Source organism: Lissotriton helveticus, chromosome 8 (assembly GCF_964261635.1).
Source record: "Lissotriton helveticus chromosome 8, aLisHel1.1, whole genome shotgun sequence".
Classification (NCBI taxonomy): Eukaryota; Metazoa; Chordata; class Amphibia; order Caudata; family Salamandridae; genus Lissotriton; species Lissotriton helveticus.
This window is the reverse complement of record NC_136069.1, coordinates 134269967-134292089: the sequence shown is the minus strand read 5'-3', so window position 1 is coordinate 134292089 and position 22123 is coordinate 134269967. Positions and strand designations below refer to the sequence as shown.

The window sequence follows — 22123 nt, the reverse complement described above, 5'->3', positions numbered from 1 at the left end:
AAGAGAGTCATCTGGACTTTCTACACAAACCTTATGTCTGTCCCTTATCCTAACTTCCACCCTAAACTTAAACGTCACTGTCACCCTACCTCTGTATCTAAACATATCCCACAAGACAACCCTAAGCTTATCCCTAAAAGTAATTGTAACCCTCACCCTAAATTTTCTCTTTACCGTAAATCTTAGTCTCAACCTCCCCTACACCACACTAAATTGTATCTCCTTAGACTTTGTCAAACTTATCTCACTGCTCATTGTTTATTTTCCATCTGGTTGTGCTTCACACCTTGTTGGTTAGAACTACGTCATACAATGAAAATGATTTGAACTAGTCACTAAGTGCCCTCTGGATCACTTTTTTAAGCTAAATTCTACGTAGGCGCGCAATAATAGTTGTAAACTAATGCCTCCGTGCGTTGTGCCAGATTTAGGAGAACGTTGTCGTTCGCTGGTGTTTTCGCGCTCTTTCCTCTCCGCGGTTCTAGGTCTGTAATGAATGCCTGGCAGACTGAGGCTCTGGGCGCGCGGCAGTGGGCGGCGCGTGGGCGAGCACTACGCTCGCTGTCTCTTCTTGTCTACGTGCTCACTTGAACAAACCCCATGCCTGGTAATGGGAATGGTTTGTGATGTTTGATGCTCATTATCTGCCTTACTTACTCCCCTAATGATGCCTGGTTTCCCCCCATCTCCCCCTCGCTCTGTTGTCTTTGATGGTGACTGCTTGTTTACTTCTCCACTACCCTCCCTCCAAGACAGCGGGCTGCATATGGACTTTAATTGCTCCGTGAAGCCTCTCACTGAGCAGAGAAGGATTTCCGGGTAACAGTTGCCTCCAATTAGCTTTAATTCTGACAACTTGTATCCTACGTCCCTACCTCCTCCCTTTTTATCTATCTAGAGGAGGAGCTGCCGGTTGAGCATAAAATAACAATATTTACCAGGGTGGGAGTAAGCCTAACATTTGTGTATTTCGATTTGCTGGTTCCATGTCATGAGGGTGCCAGTTCTGTTTTTTCAGCCAAGTGGACTGAGCATAACGCCCATGCATGTAAAGAGAAAAGTGAAACTACAAGTCCCAGCATGCTTAGTCTTGCAGACCAGAACTGCTCACTACTCAATGTAAAAAGTGTGTTTTGAGCAGCCACATTGAGTTATCTTTGGTGTAAATAGTAATGAACTTCCAATTTTATGTTTTATTTTAATGGTTTTAAATAATGGCGTCTTTAGCATCTTTTGTACATGTATTGCAATGGTTTTAATTAACTATGCATAATAAATCTGTACCTTACCTTAATCTTGCAGACTGAAGTGACTCTAAGGCAAACAGATCATCAAATATCACTGCACTCACATGCTAGGGTCCTTCTTCATCCTAACTAGCCTTCTAACCCCGACTTGGTATTCCCTGCCAGGTAAGGGTCCCTTACTGTCGCCCACCTGGCCTGAATCCACCCAGACAGACGACATCTAAAGTCAACGCGCACCACAACCTTTTTCTTTGATGCTACAATTATCCTCTGTCAATAGCAGGATTATAAACGTCACCTGTGATCAATGTGTTAGCCTTTCCGAAGCTGTTGCCATATGCATAAAACATTAGCTGGGCCTTTCGTTGATGCCCCTTTTATCAGAGGAGTTCACACAGCCGTCTCAGAACACTGTCTGAGGTTAGTCCAAATTATTCAGGTCTATTGTACGCGGATAGACGCAAGCACCTATGTCGGGACCCTCTGATAGGATTGTACACTGGCCTCCCCTTGGATTGCTAAGCCCTCGCCTAAAGCAACTAGGTGCACTGACAGTGTGCCACTTTTTAGGTGGTGCACTGTCTGTGCGCCCCCTCACAGCTTCTTTGCCTCTGCCCCCATTCTATAATATGGCACAGGTGCAGAGGCAAAGAGATTCCCTCGTTTGCATGGGGCCACGCCGACTGCAAATGAGGGAACGCCCTCTTGAGAAAGCACTGTTGCTGGTTTCAGCACTTCCAGTATTACAGACGAGGCCGCATACGCATCTGCGGCCCCTTCTGTATTACCAAAGTGCCACGGGCGCGCAAAGCAGGTGCAAACGCTCATTGCACCCCCAGGGCACTTTGTTTAATTCGGTCCCAGATTGGTTTGCACAATGGTTTCAATTGAGGTGAACCAAAACTACAACTCCCAGAAGGCACTGATATGTTAATGAGTTTTTCCACACCTGGGCTTTCCTTTTACAAATAATTGTATTTGGATGTGTCAGTCCAGTTGGCGGAGCTGAGCTGAACAAAAAGATTGCATCTCCCGGAAAGCATTCCTGTGCTTCTGCGGATCTTCATACGGTCCCCCAGATACGCTGCACTTGGCTAGGAGACCGCCATTTCTCTTACTTCCTCTTAATAGGTCTCGTCCTTTCCTTTACTCCCTTCCAGTAAACTATTTCTATCTCTGATCTTCTCTTCATCCAAGGGAAGCTTAAAACTCAACTACATCCTGCTTAGTCTCTTTTTAAGATAACTGGGCCTCATTTACGGAAAGTGACGCATCGCTGCGTGAAAGCAGTGATGCGTCACTTTTCACTGCGCACTCCTTGCGACATACCTGATGCGTCATATATACTGTATGACGCATCATGTCGCAAGGAGTTACAGATACGTCAATATTTCTGACATATCTGTAAGCGCAAAAGTGACGCAATGTCCAGCAATGTCCAGCAATGTCCTTTCACATGGGGCAAGCCCCATGTGAAAGGGCTTGCGTCAGTCTTACGCCTGCTATGAGGCAGGCGCAAAATTTTGACACAACGGCGTCCTAGAAGTGACGCAGTGAAATCCCATAGATTTCACTGCGTCACTTCTACGAAGCTTTTTGCGGGGGAACGCCCCACCTGCATACATTATACCTGACGCAGGTATAATGTAGCGCAGGGGTTTACAAAGTGACGCATCTGCTTAGATGCGTCACTTTGTAAATAGTACGCAACAGGAGGCATGTTTTATGCCGCTGATGCGTCACAAAAAGTGGCGTATCGGAAGCGCAAAACTGACGCAAGGCCTCATAAATGAGGCCCACTGCATTTATCTAAATGTGGATATGCTAAAAATCTGGCTTGGATCAGAACCTCCAGGACCTACCTTGGAGAAGTCTGCTGTATGTGTTTCTGCTGCCCTCTGGTTCCACCGCCTAGCTTATGGTAAGCATGCTTTTTAGCAAATCATTACTTAATCTACCCATCAACAAATATCCAGGCTTGGAAATGGCCTGTCCTATTAACATGGATTCTTGGAATCATGTATGTCTCCAACTGACTCTTTTTTCAGAAAACAGAAGTGTTACCGAACACAGAGAACACGAGCATTGCCAAAGCCAATAGATCTCGCCTTGGCAAGCTGGCCCAGGGGATAATTTTATTTTATTTTGATGAAAGCATGTGCCGAAAAGGTAAAATAAAAGAAAATGTACTGCTATTAAATGTGGCAGTCAAACGCTTAAAATGCAATTGCTAAATTAAAAAATAACCAATACATACATTTTATTTGCATTATACCTGTGCTTTTTATGAGACCGGTGGGCTTAAAACAGAAATAGAAAACTCTTTTTAGTTTTACTACATATCTATCGAAAATTAGATTTTTATTGGGACAAAGAAACGATACTATTGGCTTCCATTTACTGTAGCTTGAAGATGTATCTTGAACTCAAAATGGAAAAATAAAGAATGAAAAGGGAAAAAATAATTGACAAAGTAATGTATGAGCCCACAACCTTAGCACAGAAGTGCACTCCTTTTTAGGTTCGTGTGCAGGTGTGATCAGGCAAATTGCCATCACTCACAATGCAAGAGTGTCAATTGCCAAAGGCTGAAGTGAGCCGACTGCAGCGTCATGACGTATGCTGTAGTGGGAGGAAACAAAATGTGAATGACATTTGAGCTGACCAAGGAATGAAGAGGACTGGCAAAAAAGCCCCTCCATGGCAATAGATATGTATTTTTTATTTATGAATACTTTGATTATATGAGGGTGGCGAAACAGCTAAAGCTGGGACTAGGTCAGATGTCAAAAGGGCCTGGCCAGGCGCTACACTGTCACAAAAACAGATGGAGACCCCAAACTAGCTCTTGGCCAATAACAGGCCTGACATCTCAGAAGGGGCTGTTGTTTGCCCCAATGTATCCGTCCACTTCACATGACGTTTATAAAGTGGAAACTTATCACCCCCAAAGGTATCCACGCTCTGTTGGGCCGTCGGGGAGATTAAGTGAGCTACTGCCTAGAGTCACATGAAGATGAGCTGAGCTGCCGCAGGGGATCGAAGCAGAAGCCCCGTGCTCCAGAGTCAGCCGCTCTGGCCACTGTGCCATACCTCTCTGTGTGATGACACAGGGCAGACTGTACATAGGTGTGATGAACAGTGACACAAATCTGTGACGGGACAGATCGTGCATAGGTGTGATACACAGTGATACAGATGTATTTTGGTTTTATTATCATTCTATTGATGCCAATTCCCATATTGCCACTGATGTGTACATTTGTGTTGACATCACTTCCTGTGATGTCATAAAATATGCTAATTAGTTCTCACTTCTAGGACTTCTCAAGAGTTCTGCTCCAATGATACATACCTCACTCTAGCTTCATGTTTGAATATATTCATTAAGATTTGACTGCTCAACCAGCTGATCTGAATAGACAAGAAGGCCTTGGAGGCCCCACTTTCCAGCACTGCTCTGACATATAAACACCCTGATCAGCAGGGAAACACATGCAGTCTCACCTTTGAACCGGCAAGGTGGTTGGCTGCAACAATTTCTGGACCTGGAGTGCAGTGGTAATTTGTAAAAACAAAAATAAGTTCAGGAGCCCTCGTCAGGATGCACCGGCCCATTTCTCCTGTTGGCGCCACCTAAAACAGAACCAACTACTAACCATGAAAGAGGGTCGAGGATGTGGCGTAATGGCCAGAGCTGCCAACTTTAGATCTGGGTAACCTAGTTCGAGTCTCGGCGTCGGCTCAACAACCTGTTATTCTGGGCAAATCAATTAATCTCCCCTGTAAATTAATGTGTCCTTTACTGGTGCTCATGAAAAGCACTGTTGCTGGAGATTAAGTGTCGGTGCTGAGCACTGGAAACCACTGGCTCAAATTAAGCACTGCTGGAGCAGTAGTGTTTAAGTGTTGTGTGCCCTACCATGTGACCCATGTCAAGTGGCTGTTAAAGGAGCTCACTGTATAAGTCAAGAGACAGCACGGCTCAGCCTGGCTCTTTCTATAGTGACTGACACAGCACAGTCAGTGCAGCATTGCTCTCCGTACCGTTTGATCTTTTTCCCTCTTTACGTCTCTTTCCTTCTTACCACCTTTACCTACCTCTCTCCCCATCAATTGGGGTCAGCGTTCAGAATGGAATCTAACCATGATTGGCTTTCCCATCTCCAAGACACAAAAGCCAATCAAGTGCAGGCGTGACCTTGAAGCACTGACTGCATTTGCTCATTCAGTGACATGAGACCGACAAGAGACTGCAGCAAAAGGCACCACTTAGAACGGAGAGAGATCACAGGGACAGGCTTGACACTAAAACCGTGCAGGGAACTCGAGTAACAGACTCCACTGATATAGGGTGTGCGGTGATACAGGGGACTGACCGCAAGGGGCGCTCTGCACGCGAGACCTCAAGGCTGCACAGTAATCTGGTATTTGTAAAGAGCAAACTAATCACCCGTAAGGGTCTCAAGGCGCTGGGGGACCTTGGGGAGATTAAGTGAGCTTTTGCCAAGAGTCACATGGTGCGGAGCTGATCTGCCTCTGGCGCTGGGACTCGATGCTACGGAATCAGCCGCCCTGGCCGCTGCACCACATCTCTCCTCCTCTGTCTGACAGAATTGTGGCATCAAGAAGCATACAGAATGCAGGTGAGATATATGCTGACTGCACGTGGCTATGATGCACAGCGATGCAGAAGTGTCACCTTGAAGGACAGGCCTCATCCAGACAAGCCACACGCTGACCGAGGAGTGACCTCAAAGGACGGAATGACCTCAAGGGTGTGTGACGAACAGCAATGCAGAAATATGAAGTCACGGGACCGAATGTACATGGGTATGATGAACGGTGATACAGAAGTGTGACGTCAGAGGGATAGACATAGGCAGGGCTTTAAGTGGGGGGGGTGTGAGCCCCCCCCCAGTTTTTTTTTGAGTGCCTCGAAAGGGGGTTCTAGGGGGCTCTATTTTCGGGCCTCAAAGGTCAAAGGTAGGGTGAGCAGACGTCCCGGTTTTTGTTTGGTGTTACTAGCGTGGGTAACATGTCTTGATAGTGAAATACTGCCAATTTCGTTTTTCACTATTAAAAGGCTATCTTGCCCATAGGATAACATGGGTAATGCTGTGTGACATGTTTACCTGCAAATCTTCCCATAACAGCAAGATAGACATATGGAATCTGGTATCCCTAAACTCAGGCACGCAACACCCATTGGACTCAAAGGGCTTCAGCCCCCTCCCCCCGCCCCCGTTGTGTGTGGCAGTCCAGGATGAGACGCTTCCCGGGCACACACACAGCTGCACCCGAGCACTTCACAGGTCTTTAAAAGACCATTTGCATATTAATGAAGAATTGTTGTTGTCTCACCCCTTCTGAGAGCCCCTGCAGCTCCACTCCTGACTATTGCTTAAAGATTCAGCCCCCACCCCCCTGAAATTTTTTCTTAGCCCCTCCGAAATTTGGCTCTAGTTGCGCCTCTGCCTGAACTCAGAATTTAATAACACATCCTTTAGTGAAGATGTTTTTTAAATTCTAAGTTTGGAAATAGCAAATGTTTTTTTAAAGTGTTTGGTATTTTATGGCTTAAACTTAATAAATATACTTTTTTTGCCTATTTTATTTTCCTTTGCTGGATGCGACTTTAAGATTTTCTTAAGCACCCAATGCTAGTTATCTTGATTTAGACCACGCCCCTACTCGGATAGGCCACACCTCTTTACGAAATCAGCCACACCCCTTTTAGAGCACCCCCAGGTTTTTTTTTCCACTTAAAGCCCTGGACATAGGTACGATGCACAGAGATCAGATGTGTCACCTTGAAGGACAGGCCGCATCCAGACAAGCCACCTGCTGACGCCGAGGAGTGACCTCAACGGAGTGACGAAAGTGATACAGAAGTGTGACGTCAAAGGACAGACTGTACATAGGTTTAATGCACAACAATACAGAAGTGCAACGTCACGGGACAGACTATACGTACGTGTGATGCGGTGATACAAAAGTGTGACGCCACGGGACTGTACAAAAGTGGGACCTCGAGGAAGAGACTGTGTATGACGTGTACAACGGCCTGGGGCAGACTGCATCCAGACAGGCCACGCTCTGCGTCTGAAGAGTGACGTCAAGGGGCAGACCCAGACTACACTTCTCGGACATGATAAAAGCGCAGAAAGGGCATCTCTTGTGCAGCAAAGGGCAATTGAGGCCGAACTGCAGAATTAAAGCGAGCAACAGGATTTATCTGCAGACTGTAAATTCGTCTCTTGCTCCTCTCCTTCCTGCCCAGCAGTCGGGATTCAATTTATTTTTCTCCTTTCCCGCCTCCTCCGAGTCTTTCAAGTTTAGCTCAATTATTTCTCGGGTCTTTGGAAGTTTACAGCAGGCTCTGAAAAATAAATAAAAGGAGATGCTGGCAGCGCGCGGGAGTTAACTGTTTGAAGGTGCGCTCGTGCCAGCCGAAGACACTGAAACCAACACGGGGAACCAATGGCATCGGGAATTAAGAGCTGGTAGGACAGCTCAGTGGGCTAATGCGCTTATGGAGAAACTACTGTATGAACTAAAAGACACACAGGTGTCCATCTTGGTAAAACGAGCACCTTTGATTTGAGTATTAACACCTTCGCCGCGGGGCTAATTCCCCCGCGGCGCTGGGGGGAGGTGGGGGCGCGCGCAGCACCACGGTGCTCGTGACGAGCTCGGCTTGTCACGCTGCATGGTGGCGCTGTGCTCATGACGAACTGAGCTCGTCATGACCACGCCCGTTTAATGGAACGCTCAGCACAGCGTGGGAATTAGCCCCGCGTGTAGCGCCGCACGTGTCATGACGAGCTCAGCTCCTCATGAGCACACGGCCACCGTGCCTCATGACGAGCCGGAAGGGGTTAAATCATGTCTCTTTTTGGCACCTAGACTGTAAGCAGAGACCACTGACATAGACCCCGAGCTTCCACAGATCAGCACGACGTAGAAGAGGGTGGCAATTGTTATTGTCACAGCAGTTAGAACAATTATATAGCGCAATATACTGTCATATTATTTTGAGGTGCTGCTTTTTGAACCGAGGCCCGGACACACTGTTTCTCTCTCTCTCTGTCTCTCGTTCTCTTTCTCTCTGTCTCTTTACCCCCAGTATTAATTAAGAAAACTGTATACCACACAGACCCACACAAGGAACTAGTGGAGAAGCTGGAACGTACTGGAAATTTAAGTCGACAGAAATCAGATTACATATTAAAATTACCAAAGTGCCACTTGGCACTGTCCGTCCAAAGACTGAATTTGGTGGCTAACAGGCTACTGGCTGTAGCAGGCACCTGGTGTTTTCCCGGTGGGCCGCCAGGGTGGGGGCCTGTTTTGGGCCCCTGGGGGCCGTTTTTGTTACAGGTGCATTTTTGCAGCATAGCTGCAATATCGGCCCTGTAAAAAAATTGGCTGAAACTGGCATTGGGAAACAGGTCTGCCATCCCCCCAACCCCCCGGTGGGCCGGCCGAGCACTTTGCCAGGGCCGGATTTGGTTCCCAGTCCGACCCTGGTGGCTAGACTATTTGATTAAGCAATGAAATTACCTCTCAGACAGTAACCAAACAATGATGCTACAGGCCCTGGTGCAAGCAAGGAAAAAGGCCTATTTCTCTATTGTAGGGATAGTAAAATACAGCAATTATCAGGGCTCAATAGGCTTCTCAGGGTTCTAGGTCCCGGTGCACTGCACCTGCTGCACCAATGATAGCTACGCCCCTGCTCTCGTGTTCACACAGCAGAAACAACAAATCAGGAATTCATGGAAGGAAGCAACTTCAGAAAATACTTTTGAGTAGGTGCTATGTTGACTTTCTAAGGGTGAACAACAAAACATGGTACGACTCCTGGAGGCCATCAGACCTAGGACCCACACTCACTCCCTCTAACCATGCCACAAACATCGGAATCATAATTGACAACAAGCTCAGCATGAAATCACAGATCAATGCCGTCTCTTCTGCCTGTTTCCTCACTCTGTGCACGCTACGTAAGATCTTCACGTTGATACCCCTACAGACGAGATGCACAGTGACACAAGCCCTCATCAACAGCTGACTGAACTACAGCCATGCCCTCTACGTAGTAAACGCTGCCCACCTTCTACAGAGACTTCAGACCATACAAAACGCCGCAGTCAGACTCATCCTCGGCCTTCCCCGACGAATCCACATCACACCTCACCTAAGGAAACTCCACTGGCTCCCTGTTCAGAAGAGATGTCAATTCAAGCTGCTGACGCACACACACATGGTTCTACACAACGAAGGACCCACCTACATTAACCACCACCTGAACTTCCACTAACCATCGAGTAGAATATGCTCCATTTCCCTTTCACTTGCGATACTCCCCGCATCTACCGAAGCAGAAGTGGAGGACCTTCCTTCTCCCACATCCCCCAAAAAACCTGGAACAGCCTCCCACGCTGCTCCGGACCATCACCTCACTTTCGGAATTCCAAATGGTCCTCAAGACCTGGCTGTTTGAAAAAGCCTCCGGGGCCTGCCTACGCCTGGATACCCTATCGGGTGATTAGCTGTGCTTTATGAATCCTCATTGATTGATTGATCGATCGCTCATCCTCTGAAGACAACTTTCCAATCATTCTCCTCCTGTGAGTCAATAACAGCTTGTAGCACTTCTTACAAAGGCACAGTAAATAACATTTATTCCTAATACCCAATTTAATGATGCACCCAACGGTGGACGGCTACATTGGCCTTGTGATCTATAAATGTCAGAAGCACGCTTGTAACACACCAAGCCATCACTACCACTGGATCATGACCAGAGAATGTCTCTGGTCCTCACTCACTGCAGCCACCTGTCCACATATAAGAAATCTTTCCATCCAAGCGCCAACACCTGCATGTTTTACCTGGACAGGGAAACCATACAATCAATATAGGTTTGCGAGCCAACGAATTTAGAGGGAGAGCCGAGCCACAGCAGAGCCAAGGGTCTAGCTCGGACCTTAGAGCCCGTGCACGAGCCGAGCCCTGAAAATGTTTACTATGTAACTCACACAACAAACATCACGTAAAATATGATAAAGTCGCTTATAAGTTAAAAAAAAGTGTCTTTCTTTAACATCTGAAACGTTGACATTAATATGCCACATTATATCAGTGCACTGAGTAGTACTTATTAAAAATTGTAGTTTTTAAACTGAGCCATTAGTGCACTAAGGCAACACCATTGTAATGTAAGCCCGTACGTGCCCCAGATTACGATAAAGGAACATTATAGCCGATTCAATCAAACACCTTATCTTGTTTTCTTTGTACAGCTTTTATCCTGAACACACATATATCTTAAAGGGTTTACATATGTGATAATGAAGGAACTCATTTTTTTGATTAAACAAAATATTTGCCTAAAATCACACGATTTAAACAGGTGTTCCTCGATGTATCCAGGTTGTACTTTATACAAATCATCCAGGAAATTAGTTTCTATTTGTTTCTTCTTATATTAAGGCTTTGTTTTTACCTCACTGTGGATTTTTCTGCAGTAGTGTGAATGCGACACAAAGCCATTGGAATGCTTCAATGAGCACCAGTTGCACGACACAAGGCCACATGCATTGTTTGCAGGCACAGGGAGATTACGTGATTTGCCCAGAATCACAGGATGTTGAGGCGATGCCGAGACTGGAACCTGGTTGGAGGGAGAATGGCAGACAAGCAGCCACATTAAAGCTCAGCTCCTTATGGACTCGAGGTTCCAACAGAACCTCGGGCTGAGTCAGAGCCTGGCTCGAGCTTTCAGTGGCTCACCCACCTCTAAAAATCAGTCCACACGAGCTGCAGCAGAGTTCTAAGCACATACAAAAGATAAACTTGTGCTAATACACTGACACCTAACTTAACAACCCAGAAGGCGACATACGTAGGAGGTTGATATGGAATGGCAACCAAGGAGGTCATCATCCATCTCTGCCCCTGGATTACAATTCAAGGGGCAAGGCTCCCTCCCAACAATTCAACCTCTTTCTGGCAGAACACCTGGGGCACATTAACTTACACTGCTGGGCCTCTAAATCTCAGGATGAATTTCAAGCTCCCCTTACCATGGTGAATAATTCAATGTTCAACCTGTCTTCTCCAGGAGACTGTATTTTACAGGATGTTCATAACCGGATGGACATTATTGATGCATGGCTCAAACCATCTATCAAACGCGTGCAATGTTGTATCTTCAATCCAACAACTTACTCTTCTTCATCAGACACAAACCACATAGGATCAGGTACTAATGTCTCTGCTCTAAGATTTATTATGGGATACATAGCCAGACATCTTGGGTGCAAAACCAGAGTAGATCATGATTCCCACCGACTTGTAGTTTGGAATTGTAGTGTTGCTGTTTATCCAGCCTGCATTGTGCATAGCTGAAAGCAGTACTTTTCCAAGATGGCTGCCACGTTCAATCAGAAAACAGTGAACAACTTCTAATTTTGTCAATTTGAACGAGTGATATACTATGGCAGCCCTGCCAACTTCACCTGCCGCATAATTTGACCTCCTTTTCCAATGTAGCCAAACTCAGCATGTTGTTTAAACAATAGTTGTGATTGCTCGAATCAAACACACCTGTCAAATTCTTGCCTCAAGAATATGGCTGAAGTCAGGAATTTAAGAGGGGGATCCCATTTAGTTCAATAGGAAATTAACACTTTTTTGGAGGGTGATAAAAAAAAATAGGTGAGTCTACTAAAGTCCTTGAAGGTATTTGGCTTGTCAAGTTGAACAAAAGTAAAATGTGAGTGACACTAAATGCAGGTGAGTTGACAGATATGAAACAGCTTTAGTAGGACGTCAATATTTAATCTACCGGTTACACACATATCTTTAACAGATACAGAGCATCCAACTCACCTCACAGTTCACCTAATAGTGAAGATAAGAAGGTGTAATGTCCTGATGATGGAGCCAAAGTACTAGGTATGCCAACTTTAATAAAAGAAAGAGTTTTGGGGTGGGCGGGGGTGGTGGGGATGGTTAAGGTGATGGTGGGGCCTACATCCAGTTTGCGTATTACACTGTAACGATGGGCGTCTCAGGGGTGGAGCCATGAAAGGGGCCTTGGCTTCGCGCAGAGACTCAGTATGCTCCCCGGGAAAAAAGCAAAGCTTGGAGGCTGCCCCTAATGTCCTAAACAGCCCCCATGGACATCAGTTCCCCATAGCATCCACAAAGGAGATTGAAGGGGTTTTTAGCTCATATTGCCTTACTTGTCGTGATATTGGTTGTTCACTGGGTGACCGTGTGAAAGAAGCCGATATCGCGTGGCACGCAGTGCCGCCCTGTGAGTTGGCAGGTCTGTGGTAAAGAGGGAGCTAAATTAAAATATGTCTGAGGTGTTATTCTGAATTTGGGTCCTCCCCTCTACTGCAGCCGTGGCAGCGAGTGGCGGTGCTCAGATCTTCCGCATGTCAAACATCTCAGAGCACCTGCTGCTAGTGTCACACCGTCACTGTCAGCTCGTCTAGGCTTTGGCAAGTCGCTTGCGAAGCAGCGATGCAGGCTGGAATTAGTCATGACACCTCAGATACATCAACGTATCACCAACCACCTCTAAGAGGTAGACATCTTTTCTCCTGCCTTTTCTGAAAAGTGTCAACAGTCAAAGGTGTGCAACGCTCAGCGGGGCACCAACATCTCCTTGGAAATGTACAGACACGGTGTCTGCTTTTAAGCCTCTAATAACCTACAGTACATCACCTGGCCTCAATGTGTCATGGCGGCAGGTGGTGTCCGACAATTGCAAACATAGGAGCTTTTAATAATGTCATTGCCATTTCGTCAGCGCATTGGCTTATGTATAGATCTGACATTGTGCAGGTAGGTCGAGCGAATGAGTGAGGCGTGAGCGAATGAGTGCAGACCGAAAAGTAGGTCTGACCACAACCAGTTTGTCTTCTGGAGAAATGATGGACATTCACCACTCTTGACTGCATCTATAAATTAAGTGCCAGTGCATAGTCCAGAATGGTACCTATGGTAATGAAGCACTGCCATAGGACGGGTGGCCGTGTGAGGTCAGAGAGATGGCTTGTGATGCAATTGTAGTCTAGGAGCATTAGCAGTATTATATAATCTCTCCCTAATGTGCGCCTTAATATTACCTACATATACACATATCTTTTCATAAGGTCTTAATTCTTTTATGTTTTTCATTTATTGATTTTAATCTGTAATTTTGGCATCTCAAGTTTGTAATTCTGAACAAAAAGCCACCACTCTTCATGGCCCTGTTCCCATAGGTCTACTTTTGATTAGGAATGGCTATGCTTTTGGGTGGAGATGGTAAAATAAAAGAAGGATTGATGTAATTAAGTCATTAATTTACTTCTATAGGACACACTGTGACCTCAATTGGCCGTAGGCATTTCAGTCTTCTTGGCGCGTGGTGGTGGAAGGTATGTTTATTTTATTTCGCTCCCTCCTTCTATAGTGGTGAGCCAATAACACAGACCATTGTTCAGGAACAATAAGCTACTTTACAATGCATTTAGCAGATGAACTCTATGTGAACCCATAGTATGAAACGTCATAGGATGGCAACCTGTAATGACTAATGATTCATTCAAAGTTGACCGTTCTGCACAAATTGTTTTGGGGCTTTTTGCTCCACTATTAACACTACAATTACAAATTCGAAATCACCTTTGACTATAAAAAGCCTTTTTCAAAAGATGAGTGATAACAATCTTCTTTAAGAAACTCAACTAGAGCTGTCGAAATATTTTCAATTATTTCCAACTTATCAAATACACATAAGAAGTATCAAATGTAGGGCGAGAAGAAGGGTCTATAAAAGTGGCAGAAAATGACTGAAGCAAAAATATTTATACAAAAAATGCAGGTTTCACAAATTTGGTTGAATCAGCTATTTGCAAAAGCTGACAAATACATTCACTTTTCGGTCTGTTCAGTCAATAGCCAACTAGTAGGCGACTATTTTGGTAAGTATGGTCAATAGGTAATGGAAAGGTCGACGTTTCGGCCCTTGTGTCTTCAATTGCTGCAGACTATCATCAGGAGGTTTTAATATTTTACCCACAATCATGACTGATCATGTACAAACCTGGTATACAGAACTGGAAAACCTAAAATATAGGTTTACAATGGAAGCCAACCTATGTATTCTGCACTTTAATGCGTCAAAGCACTTTGCACTTCTTCATCTTTTCTTAGCATGTCACGGAGTCATAAGGACATAAGAGCATTTGGCTATCTTAATAATCAGGAAGAAGTCATTTTATCCTCTGGGAAGCCGCATGGTCATACAAACTGCTCCAGTGCTTGGACTAAGACGTCTGTGTACCCAGATTCATATGGGGGAAGTTTGGTTGACCTATAGTTTGTACTGTGTCCCTTAGTAAAGTGAATATTTTCCATTGTAGTTGCATTGTCCCCGTACTTCGTGGCCAATTGATGACCAGCAAGACCCTGAGTGATTGGCCGAGCCACAGAGTACCTCAAGAACACATTGACGGTACATTGCCAGAATAGGACTCTCACTCTTAAGGGAGATACCAGCTTCAGCACTAATCAGTAAGAGAACCAGACAACGAGGAATATCATTCATTATACAATGCCACCAAAATATGAAAGTACCTATTAGAACACAATGGTGCTATCCCAAGCCTACAGGCATTCTGTCATATGGCGAGGACACACTACTACAGATTCTGCACCATCACCTTTGGAACATTTATGAGTGCGTGGGTGCCGTGGGGTGTACAACACAGAGCCGTCGACACGCCACATTTCAGGATATATAACGGCACCTGGAAACCAGTGCAACTGATGATAACTGGGGTACCATTACTAACACTGGAGATAGTATTAGCATTATTGAAAGTAGGGCCAGTTATAGATATAGTTCACACCCACCACTGCACAACTTTACACCTTAAGGCCGTCATAAGCAGAACAAAGAACGACAGCAGCTCTACGACAACAACCCGTCTAGGGATGAGCCTAAAGAGCCCGCACATGGCCTATCCTGGACATGCAATCAGGGTGAGGAGCAGTCCTCTGAGGGAGTAGGTCCTCTCGTGTGTGTGAGGGTGTGCGTCTCTTTTTATATCAACTTGAAAATGTAAGGCGCATGATCGTTGGTTCAGCTAGTGGTATGGCTCCCAACGTCTGCTGCTAATCAAGGGGTGAGCACCTTTCCAGATGTTTCACTATGTGTTTAAGTATAGAGGACAAACCTTGGCACCCCTAAAATAAACGTCTCCCAGATAGTCACTGATAACAGAAAATGCTCTGTACCTAGATACACCAGACGGACATGTCTCTAGTATGGACAGCCTGAACAATGGAATACCTAGGGAGTTTATGGTTAGCAAATGTTTATAGCTGATAATAATGTTTGTGTGTCTTCTTATGCTCAGCAGTCTTCATCAGCCTTCTGCTGACAATTAACAGTTACTGCCTGGTGACCACAAGAGGCTCCAAATTGGTGCAGCACGTGTGGCTTATGGGACAGTGGGGATGTCGGATGTGAATATCACACAACCCAATTCGGCATAACATTCCCTCCCAAACTCTGTCCCAGTTCCTAGTGGTATGGTCACCACACAAGGCTGTAGGCTTGTCATTTCCCAGTCATCATCCAAGAACTTTAAGAACTGTATAGGTTCAACTTTTAAGGATGGAAGCTAGGACTATGTCTCTTCTCTACCCTTCTCTTATTTTCTAGTTTCTATCTCTGTATAAATGTATTTCCACTTCCATAAGAAGATACCAACATAATTTTGTAAGCCATTCTGAACCTAATCAGGGTACCACATGGCTTTAGTGCTGATTGCTTTAATAATTTTCTTGCATTAGGATTTTTTAACTGTTGGATGTTATTTTAATTTGCGGTACTGATTTATTTTGCATTAGAATTGTTTAAGGATTTTGAAAGTTTTATTGTATATATTGCTATCTTTTCTTTTCTATTCATTTTTAATATATATTATCTCTGCAAACGTCTGTTGATGAATTGGATGCCATCATGTTTTGACTGCTCTATTTGCCTAAAAAGAAAATGTGTTCTTAAAAACTAATGTTTTACCATTATATTAAACCTTGACTCGCCTTCAAACAGGGCAAGGACCAAGAGCTCCAAAATTGTTCCACCCACATCAGGCACGCTTAGCTTACCCAAACCAGCTTTTATTCTTTGCATTCTGGGACTAGTAGTTTAATTTTTGATGTAAGCCGAACTACATATGTCAGAATACAAGAAAGCAAGACTGGATGTTACTCAGGCCTGGCACGAGACAGCTGTAGGTCAGTGCAGGTCCAGTCTTCCCATGGGGTCCATAATTTTTTAGGAACAATAACTAACCCTTCTTACGGGTAAACAATGACATGGCATTTGCGTGAGATCAGTGCTTAATTTGAACCCCTGGTTTCTAGTGCTCAGCACCCACCAGCGCTTTTCATGAGCATCACTTTATGGTAGGCATGGGGAGATTAAGTGATTTGCCAAGAATCACAGGATGTTGAGCCGACGCAGAGACTCAAACCTGGTTCTCCAGCTGAAAAGTCAGCCACTCTGGTCATTATGCCACACCCTCGCTTCACTTTCATGGTTAGTAGTTGGTTCTGTTTTAGGCGGCGCTAACAGGGGAAATGGGCTGGTGAAAGCTGCTTCCCGACGAGAGCAGCACGTATTTATTTACAAATTAACCGCTGTGTGAGACAAAAGTTAAACCAGAATGGCCATCGGCTTATGGAGGGTCATGTTTATAGAACTCCATGTATAAAAAAAGTAACCGTTTTCCAGTCTTAACTTTTATTTTTAACAGTGCATTATAGGAGTTGTAGGTTTGGTGGGTTTCAGTTAAACTAATTCCACAAACATGTCTGAAAGCAATGCTTTATGAAAGGGAACTCTGGGTCTGGAAAAGTCAAGTGCTGCTGGCATTGAGTGCATCTTGGTTTCAAAGGTAAATGGGGCTAAGGGTCATTCAGGGGTCACTGGGTCTCCCCGATAAAGTGCTGCATGGATCTCCAGAAACTGGAGATCCAGATAAGATGAACATGCATGAGACACTGGACACCTTTACACAACTGCACTCCATGTCATCGGAGCAGCATGACTCCGATCCTGGACTTTCATTTGACAAACCACTGTATTCTGGTTCTGTAGTCCAACTGATGCGACTGAAATGATCCAGGACTACAACTCCCAGGGTACTTGCAGTCCTTATTTTATAACCAGATGTTTAAGACCAAAACAAAACAAGAATACACAGAAAAAACTTGGACTGGATGAGCTACTCACTCATGGACCTTGGAAACAAGAGAGCTGCTGCATAGAGCGGGACCACCCTAATGAGACGAGGGTTTAGAGTAGGCGAGCATTAGCCTTGTTCTTGGTAGCAATAGTTCAGAGATATTGCAGATTCACAAGGAAAAGTTGTTTTAGAGGTTGTCAGCAGGAATAGACTACTGTCTGACACCCCGCCGTTGTATCTGGTCTGGGCACCACTAAAAGGTTAAAGTTTGTTGAGGGAAGCAGCGAGGTGTTTGTTCCATGGAGGTGAAAGGGGATTTACTCAGGGGGTGTCACTGTCAGGCTGTGCATTTTGAAAGTGACCCTGGCAAGGGGATTCATTGGAAACTCCTGAGTTCGTTAACTAAAACAGATTTGACCTCGGACAATTTGAGTTTTTTGAAGCATTTGATGGTGGCATGGGGTGGGTCCACGTATGGGTCGCTGGTGTAGTCCAGGTTTGGCCAACGTAGGTTCAGGTGAACCAGATCCAGGTCAGATCATCAGGATATCCAAGTAACATAAAATTTAATATATTAAATTTAAGTGGAACTTATTTTCCGGCCTTCCTTTACCTACATTGGAAATGCCTGTTGTAGCCTAACAATAAGTATGTAATCCCAGACGTTGGTTGTTAGTGTGAAAAGGGCAGTATTGTACTTAATTGTTGCAGTTAGATGGGAAGGGACTGGATCACTGACCTATTTGTGAGCTCAGCCTGAGATCAGCATTCCAAATTACTTGCAGATTGTTATATTTTTTCAGGGACGAGAAGGTCTTTTTGAAGAAGGCAAAGTTAGACAGGGTAATCTTTTCTAGGATATGTTTCGGACATAGTACCAAACAGTTTAATCCAACATTTGTGATTCCATCGCTCCCAGTTCAGTGGAGATAGTGAAAGATAGATGTCTGTGTCTCTGGCTCATTTGAAAGAATATGTGCAAGAGTTCAGCTTGTGGTTTGAGAAGATGTCCCTAAGAGACGTCATATAAATAATGAACATTTGGATGAGCGACACTGCAGATCACTGTGCCAGGAGCTGGGCTTTGCTCTTACAGCCTCAAACTTGTTTTCATTCATAGAGGGATGATTGGAAATCATTTGAGGGAAGAAGAGAGCGAGGCATTAGCCACAGCTTGGAGGTGAAGCAGGAGTCTAGTGTGACTCACCTGTGGAACAATAAGGCCTGGTCTAGCGCTATTATTATATAGAGGAAGATGTAATGTCTTTGATGAACAGCCGTCCGCGCTTCGAGGTTAGGGCAGATTCCCCATCACGGACAGAACCCTGATTGACATTTCTGTATGAAGGAGCTCTGGAAAACTCTGAGATAGCCCTTAGGAACTTACAAGAAAGACTGACAGTTACAGACGGACAATCCTACAAGCAAATTCTCATTGGTTCTTGGAAAAGATGAAAGACCTAAATTAAGAGACCAGCTGGAGCATTGTGCACTGGAGTTACTGGCCAGGGTCAGCGTCATAATCCCCATCTATGAGACTATAGAGAAGTATCAGTGCAGACGGAGACAATCATTGGCGTCTGTGGGCCTAATACACAAAGGGCCTCCAAACTTGCGGCAAAGGCCCTGCAGCCATGGGGGAGTCTGGCATTTGCGGCGGAATCTCCTTAATTTGAATTCTCATTGCAGACCTCCACGATGAGTGCAGAGGCCCTTTGTGAATCAGACCCAAAGTGTTTTACCATGTTTATGGCAATGCGTTTTTATAAGTGGGTTCCCTTGGGTATCATGAACGGCAACTACTATATGTTACCGATGGGTTTTTAAGAGACGTAAAAGGAAACCCTCTTCTCTATCACTGTTTTAGGAGGTGAATCAATGAGCACTCAGAGAGACAAAGAATAGTTGAGACCCGCCCAATACTCTCATCTTCTCAAATAAACTTCTCCTCCCACGCATTCAATGTCTCGAGAGGACTGGTGGCGAGGATATGGGCTCCAGTGGGCATGGCGTTGATGGGGTGGACATATACTTACCCGAGTGCTTAATTTGTAAAAATATAAATGCCGAGGTCCAAGGTATCGCTTAAGAGGCCACCACAGCTTGCATCATCCACTGCCCGTGCCAATGCTGCCAAATGCTTGTACTAAAGGCCTCGACTTGCTGCTGTTAATATTTTTTGTGTGTATGCTAAATTGCTGTTCTGCTAAAAACTGGCAGACAGTGAGACCTTGTGGTAGACTGTCATAAAAAAGTGCATGTGTTAAGAATTAAGTTCCGCTTGCAGGGAACCGGCAAACACTGGCACAAATTGAGCACTGCTTGCCCCTCTCTCTTGTACGATACAGTGCTCTCACCTGTGGGGGGGACTGCCATCATGAGCAGCGGCGCTGTGGTTTCAACATGGCTGCTCCTGCGGGGGTCTCTCCAATTATCAACGACTTTCAGAGAAGTGCGGGATGATAAATTATTCACTTACGCTGCATGGGTTCCTCGGCAAAAAACGTAACCCTAATACATATTCTAGCACTTTCTTCGGCTCCCAGCAATTTCATTCACCAGATGACTGCTCTCGAGGACCTGGATGCGACTGAGGCGCCGCAATATCTTTTGAGTGTTTCTGGCTCAAGAAGAAGGTCTGGACAGCGTATATGTGTCGATCGCAGATCACCTGTGCTGAACTGACCCTCCACACCAGAGAAGTGGTCAGTGGTCCCTTCTGTAGGCCATACAGAAATCTGCCCTTTACCTGAGCCAGCTCAATCCTATCATTCCCCACTCTGGTTGAAAAACATAATATGGTTTCAATTAAATGGGCCCAAATTGCCTTCCATGGTCTTGTGGATAAGGTGATAGAATGTATAAAGCAGGCACAAACCCAGGGGAAGAAAGAGGGAGAGAGAGTTTGAAGGGAAAGATGAAAGGTGGGATGAGAGAGGGTGGAAAGAGCACATCGTCTGGTATATGTGAGTTAAACACTATATTTGTCCCACGTACCAAAATAGTTCTCTTGTACAGAGCTTCTCTTCACAAACTAGGACTGTAACATGAATAAATAGAGAAGGATAGCAACAAGGAAGTAAGGACAGAAGGGATGGAGCAGTGCTTAATTTGTGAAAATAATAGGTTCCGGGGCCCTTGTCAGGAGGTCACTGCAGCTTTCCCCACCCATTGCCCCTGCCAGCGCTGCCAATGACAATTCAGACTATTCCAGGCCCCAAAACGCTATAAGAATGGCTTTAGAGTCAGCTCGACCTCGAATCTGGGGAACTGGGTTCGAGTCTCGGCAATGACACTGAACATCCTGTGATTCTGGGCAAATCACTTCATCTCCCCGTGCCTAATAAAATTATTGTGTGTCCTCATGTAATGTAGCTGGTGCTAAGTAAAGCACTCTGATACCCGATTCGGGTCAAGTTCGCGCTATATAAAACTCTGCAAAAAAAAGAATATGTGTTAATATATATATTATTAATAATAAACTGTTGTTCTGCTCATCTCTAAATTAGACAGACAGTGCCACCATGTAGCAGCTGTCAGAAGTGCGTTGGTGTTGACAATTAAGTGCAGGTGCTGAGCCTCAGAAACCACTGTCTCAAATTAAGCACTGGGAAGGAGAAAGGGAAAGAGTGGGCATGGGATGAAGGGGTTAGGATTTGAATTGGGAAGGAGGAGTAAGGGCTGGTGTTAGGAAGGGTAGGTGGAGGGAGGCAGTGGTAAAGCAAGCGAGGAATGTAAAACGGATGTCAGGGATGAGTAACTTTTGAGGAGGGAGAGAAGGAGCAAGTCAGAATGGGAGGATGACATTAATAAACAGGGGAAGAGAAGGGAAGAGCAGGACAGAGAAGAGAAGGGAAGGGGATAGGCAGTCCAAGGAAGAGAATGGAAGGGACAGGAAGGGAGGGTCAGGGCAGGGGAGGGAAGGACAGGGAAGGGCAAGGCAAGGTAGGGAAGGGAATGGCAAGGCAGGGCAGGAGAGGAGAGAGGAGGGGAGGGGAGGGAAGGGAAGGGAAGGGCAAGGCAAGGTAGGGAAGGGAATGGCAAGGCAGGGCAGGAGAGGAGAGAGGAGGGGAGTGGAGGGAAGGGAAGGGAAGGGAAGGGCAAGGCAAGGTAGGGAAGGGAATGGCTAGGCAGGGCAGGAGAGGAGAGAGGAGGGGAGGGGATGGAAGGGAAGGGAAGGGAAGGGCAAGGCAAGGTAGGGAAGGGAATGGCAAGGCAGGGCAGGAGAGGAGGGGAGGGAAGGGAAGGGAAGGGAAGGGCAAGGCAAGGTAGGGAATGGAATGGCAAGGCAGGGCAGGAGAGGAGAGAGGAGGGGAGTGGAGTGGAGGGAAGGGAAGGGAAGGGCAAGGCAAGGTAGGGAAGGGAATGGCAAGGCAGGGCAGGAGAGGAGAGAGGAGGGGAGGGGAGGGAAGGGAAGGGAAGGGCAAGGCAAGGTAGGGAAGGGAATGGCAAGGCAGGGCAGGAGAGGAAAGAGGAGGGGAGGGAAGGGAAGGGAAGGAAAGGGGTTTGCTTAGATGGCTAGATTGTTGGACTGACCCTTGTAAACATAAGCCGGCCACTTACGTGTTTTTCGTCCCCCTCTTTCCCGAGAGCTGCGGACCCTCC

The 22123-nt window shown here is 45.6% G+C and overlaps 1 protein-coding gene across 2 annotated transcripts in view; it reads right to left on the bottom strand.

Annotated features, from left to right (window-relative positions):
- Positions 1 to 22123, bottom strand: part of LSAMP (limbic system associated membrane protein) — a 981500-nt gene that overhangs the window by 321780 nt on the left and 637597 nt on the right. The window lies entirely within an intron of this gene.